Here is a 5,587-nt window from a genome sequence, read left to right as displayed (position 1 = left end):
TTGCCTCTCTCCCTTTCCCCCACCATTTCCCCCCTTCTTCTCCCCTTTGGTCCTCTGTTAAGTTCCTCCTAATCCTCCTATACGTGCAAACATATGATATTTGTCCTTCTCTGCCTGACTTATTTCACTCAGCATAACACCCTCAAGGTCCATCCATGTTGCTACACATGGCCAGATTTCATTTTTTCTCATTGCCATGTAGTATTCCATGGTATAGATAAACCACATCTTCTTGATCCATTCGTCCGTTGATGGACTTAGGCTCTTTCCATGTTTTAGCTATTGTGGAGAGTACTGCTGTGAACATTGGGGCACATGTGCTCCTATGCCTCAGCATTTCTGTATCCCTTGGGTAAATTCCTAGCAGTGCTATTGCTGGGTCATAGGGGAGTTCTATTGTTAATTTTTTGAGGAACCTCCACACTGTTTTCCAGAGGGGCTGTACCAGTTTACATTTCCACCAACAGCGTAAGAGGGTGCCCATTTCTCCACATCCTCACCAGCATCTCGTGTTCTCTGATTTGCTCATTCTAGCCACTCTGACTGGTGTGAGGTTGTATTTCAGTGTCGTTTTGATTTGTATTTCCCTGATGAGTAGGGATGCTGAGCATCATTTCATATGTTTGTTGGCCATCTGGATGTCCTCTTTGGAGAAGTGTCTGTTCATATCTTCTGCCCATTTCTTTACTGGGTTGTTTGTTTTTTGGGTGTGGAGTTTGGTGAGTTCCTTATAGATTCTGGGTATCAACCCTTTATCTGATATGTCGTTTGCAACTATCTTTTCCCATTCCGTTGGTTGGCTATTAGTTTTGTGGGTTGTTTCCTTTGCCGGGCTGCACCTGATTCTTAACAAGGCTATTGGCAACACCTGGTCCCAGTGCAGGTGGGTCTCCTGGCACAGTTTACTTAATTGCAGCTTCAAGGTTCTGTTCATTCGTTCCACCTTTCCGGAGCTCTGGGGTCAGTGTGCCGTGTGTAACTTCCAGGTGATCTTTAGCCCCTTTGTCACTAGCTGCACCACCTCAGCCACAAACGCTGGCCTGTTATCTGAACCCATAGTGATAGGGATCCCAAATCGTGGGATAATTTCTTCGAGAAGAAGTCGGGCCACTTCATGTGGCTTTTCTGTTCGGGTAGGGAAAGCTTCTACCCAGCCTGAGAAAGTACATACAAAGACCAACAGGTACTTACATCCCCGAACCCGGGGGATCTCCGTGAAGTCCTCTATCACATTTTCAAAGGGGGCTCCCCCAACGCTCTGTACCCCAGGGGGCAGCCTTGGGCCCCTGACGTGGGTTGTTTCAGGCACAGGTTTCACATTGCTCACATACCACTTGGGCCATGCTGGAGAGCCGGGGGATGTAAAAATACCGGCTTAATATTGTTTCAAGGGCTGTCCGGCCGATGTGAGTTTCCTGATGGAACTGCTTAACAAAGGCTGGAGCTAAGGCCTTAGGAATTGCTACTCAGCTGTCTTCAAATTTCCACCATCCACCTAGGAGGTAGTTGCCACTCTCAGTCTTAAACCAAGTACTTTCATGGTGTGAGTAATTAGGGTCCCACTCTGTCCGTGGGTTAGGGAACAGTGCAGCAGTTAAAGCCGCTGATTTTATGGCTCCTTTGGAAGCTTCTAGCTTTACCTCTCCGTTAGCCTTTCGGTTTCCCAGTGCAGCCGTGGTGTCTCCCCTTTGATGTCCCTGGCAATGCATGACTGCCACACTTTTAGGGGCCCACACGGCGTCTAAGAGTTCAAGGATCTCCTTACCATATTTTATGTCCTTTTCTCCTGAGTTTATTAGATCCTTCTCCTTATATAAAGCCCCATGTACGTGGAGAGTGGTGAAGGCGTATTTAGAGTCTGTGTATATATTAATACGTATCCCTGCCGCCAGTTGGAGGGCTCGGATTAAAGCAATTAGCTCTGCCTTTTGTGTCGAAGTCCCCTTCGGCAGGGCCTCTGCTTCAATGACAGAGTTTAGAGTCACCACGGAATATCCAGCAAGACGTTCCCCCCTTTCTACAAAACTGCTACCATCAGTGAAGTATTCAGCATCGGGATCTTTGAGAGGCTGGTCCCGCAAGTCTGGTCTGCTGGAGAACACCTCATCCATGACTTCAATGCAGTCATGGTCTGGCTGGCCTGGCCTGACAGGCATCAGGGTTGCAGGGTTCAGGGTCCGTACTACTTCTAGGTGAATGCGCGGATTCTCACATAGCATTCCCTGATACCTGACCATCCTGGCGTTGGTGAGCCAGTATTGTCCCTTGTATTCCATTAATGTTAATTCCTATTGTGGCACTCGTACTGTTAATTCCTGTCCCATAGTTAACTTGTCAGCCTCAGACACTAAAAGGGCTGTGGCTGTTAGTGCCCGTAGGCAGGGGGGCCAGCCTTGGGCCACAGAGTCAAGTTGCTTGGAGAGATATGTCACCTGGCGATGCCATGATCCCAACATCTGAGTCAGTACTCCCACTGCAATGCCAGTGCGCTCATGGACATACAGAAAGAAGGGCTTGGTCATGTCTGGGAGCCCTAAACCAGGCGCAGTAGTAAGTGCACGCTTTATTTCCTCGAAGGCCTTTTGCTGCACTGACTCCCATATCAGGGGTTCCCTTTCTCCCCCCTTTGTAGCCTCATTGAGGGGTTTTGCCAGGACTGAAAAGTTAGGTATCCAGATCCTACAGAAACCTGCAGCCCCGAGAAACTCTCGAACCTGGCGCCGGGTTGTGGGAGTCGTGATCGAGCAAAGGGCCTGCTTTCTCTCAGGGCCGAGCTGTTGCTGTCCCTGAGATAAGTGGAAGCCAAGATATTTAACCCTTTCTTGACAGATCTGGGCCTTTTTTCTCAAGACCTTGTAGCCGGCTTTCCATAGGAAGGTAAGGAGCTGCCGAGTCCCTTCCATGCAACCCTCCCGGGACTTCCCAGCTAATAGCAAGTCATCCACGTACTGAACACAGTCATATTGATCTGCTGGGAAGGCTTCTAAGTCAGAGGCTAATGCAGTGCCAAAAATGGTTGGGGAGTTTTTGAACTCTTGAGGTAATCTAGTTCTGGTTAATTGGTCCTTTTCACCATTTTTAGTGTCTTCCCATTGGAAGGCAAAAATCAATTGGCTCTGAGGGGCCAGGCGGATGCAGAAAAAGGCATCCTCAAGGTCCAAACAGGTGAAGAAAGTGGCTTCAGCAGGAATGAGCCCCAAAAGTGTATAGGGGTTTGGGACCACTGGGTGTATGGTGACAGTCACCTGGGTTTACTGCTCGCAGGTCCTGAACTGGCCGGTAGCCATCTGTGCCTGGTTTTTGAACAGGCAAGAGGGGGGTGTTCCAGGGCGACTGACACCGCCTGAGGATCCCATACTTTAAAAGTCTTTCCAGGTGCTTTTGGATCCCGACCTGTGCCTTGTGAGGGATGAAGTACTGTGTCTGGCGGGTGGGCTCTGCCCCAGGCTTTAGTTCAACAACCACAGGGGGTATGTTTCGTGCCAGTCCTGGTGGGTGATCTTCAGCCCACACCCCTGGGACCTTAAAAGGAAGCTCAGGCACCAATTGCGGTTTTTCCTTGAGACTATAGAGACGCCATTCCTCTCCCTGGGGAATGGTGAGAGTCATAATCTTTGCCTCTGGTTTTCAGAGGGTCAGAGCAGCCCGCCCCTGGGAGTTGAAAGTGATCTGGGCCTGCAGTTTTCCCAGTAGGTCGTGGCCCATTAGAGCCACGGGGGAGTCAGGGAGGTACAGAAATTCATGGATGACTTCGTGGCCACCGAAACTGCATCATCGAGGTAACAGGAAGGGATGACATATCTGATCGCCTGTGGCCCCCACAATGGTGGCTTGTCTCTGTGAGAGGGGGCCCACGGGTTGGGTCACTGCTGAGTGCTCTGCTCCAGTATCTACCATAAAGTCAATAGTTTGGCCCCCCACCTTTATTCTGACCATGGGCTCCCGGGAGCCTAGCAAAATAGAGCCTGGTCTGTCCTAGTCCTCCTCATAGTCCTCCATGGCGGCTAGCCCCACAAAATCATTCTTGGGGGCCCCGTGAGGCTGCGGGGCCAGCTGGTACCGGCCCTGGACCACATGGCCCCTTTTATTCTGCTTAGGATCTTGCTGAGAATCATCTGGTCACTGGGGGCACTCACTTTTCCAGTGACCCTCCTGACAGCACAAAGCACACTGATTCCTGCCTAGTTTCGATCTAGGGCGAGACCCTCCTCCTCGCTGCTCCCCTTTCTGGCCTTGGCCCTTTCCCTGCTGGGCTTTCTTCTGGGGAAGTCTTGACTGCTCCGCCAAGACGGCAGCTAACAAGTCTGCCTGTCTTTGCATCTTTCGGCGTTCTTCCTTCCGTGCTGCCTGGTCACGGTTAATGAACACCTGGGTTGCTACTTCTAGCAACTGACTGATATTCATGCCAGTGAAACCTTCTAGTTTTTTCAGCTTGCTCCGATTTTCTCCCTGGGTCTGGCCTACGAAAGCCGCATTAATCATCCACTCATCTGCTGGTTGGCGGGGTTTCTTCAGGTTCTCCTGACAGTATGGGCTTTTTAACCTCTGGCCGGGATTTGGAGGAAGCCGTGAGGTGAGCCAGGATTACTTTACAGCTCCCTTCAGTACAAACTTTTAGCCAAGGAGGCCGGGACAGGACCAGGTCTTGCCAACAATCAATATAAGGAAATTGGTCAGGGTGGCCTGGGTCCCCTGCAATGACCCTGAACACTCGGCCAACTTGTTCCTTATCAAGTGAGCCCTCAGCGGGCCAGCCCACCATGAACGATGGCCAGTCAATTTCACAGAATGTCTGGAGCTTTTCAGGAGTTAATTTTACACCATAATTTCCTGAATATCCCTTTTTGAAATTCCTCAACATACACTCTAGGGGAGTCGGTTTACTCTGCTTTCCACCCATTTCCTCCCCCTAACAGACGACTTTCGCACACAAGAAGCGGAAGACCAGGGAAAGAGGGGGACCAGGTTGGAAAGGACGCACACCCGCTTTGTCTGTTTCCGGCCGCTCTCCTCCTGGAGATATTTCAGGCTCCTCTTAGCATTGGCGGGTTCAGTTTCAATCCCTGACTTGGATCAGACTCCCGAGGAAGTCTGACGCCGCCTTAAGCCGTATGAGGTCGCCACGGAACCGCAGATCGGGACTCAACACTCGCTTCGGCCCTTGGTCAGGTCGGAACTTTCCCGCTGTCCGTCTCAGTCACACACACTCACACAACGACTCCAGCCCATCGCCCTACATCCAGCGCCTTAGAGTTGCAGCTTCGTTCCTCTTCCCTTGTGGACTTACTAGTGCAACTCTGGGAGGTGATCAGGCTCCCCTTCTGCCTCTTAGGGGCAGGTCCACCAACACGAACCGGGGTTCTTACCAGTCCAGATGGGCGGCGCTCCTTAAGCTGGTTCCTGGGCCTTAGGGGTTCCGTTAGCGCACACAGGGCCCTCGCCCCAGCCCGCCGGGATCCCTAAGGATCAAGAGGTCCGCTGGTGCCAGGTGAGGTCGCTTCTTCCCGTGCTCCGAGGCTCGTACCCTGGTGGCAAGGGAGGTGGAAATGCACCGTCTCCGAATCCCAGGCGAGCCCCCATGCAATGT

The sequence above is a fragment of the Hyaena hyaena genome, unplaced genomic scaffold (genome assembly GCF_003009895.1).
Source record: "Hyaena hyaena isolate Hyena2069 unplaced genomic scaffold, ASM300989v1 scaffold_229, whole genome shotgun sequence".
Classification (NCBI taxonomy): Eukaryota; Metazoa; Chordata; class Mammalia; order Carnivora; family Hyaenidae; genus Hyaena; species Hyaena hyaena.
The sequence above is the reverse complement of the archived record's forward strand: the minus strand, read 5'-3'. Positions refer to the sequence as shown.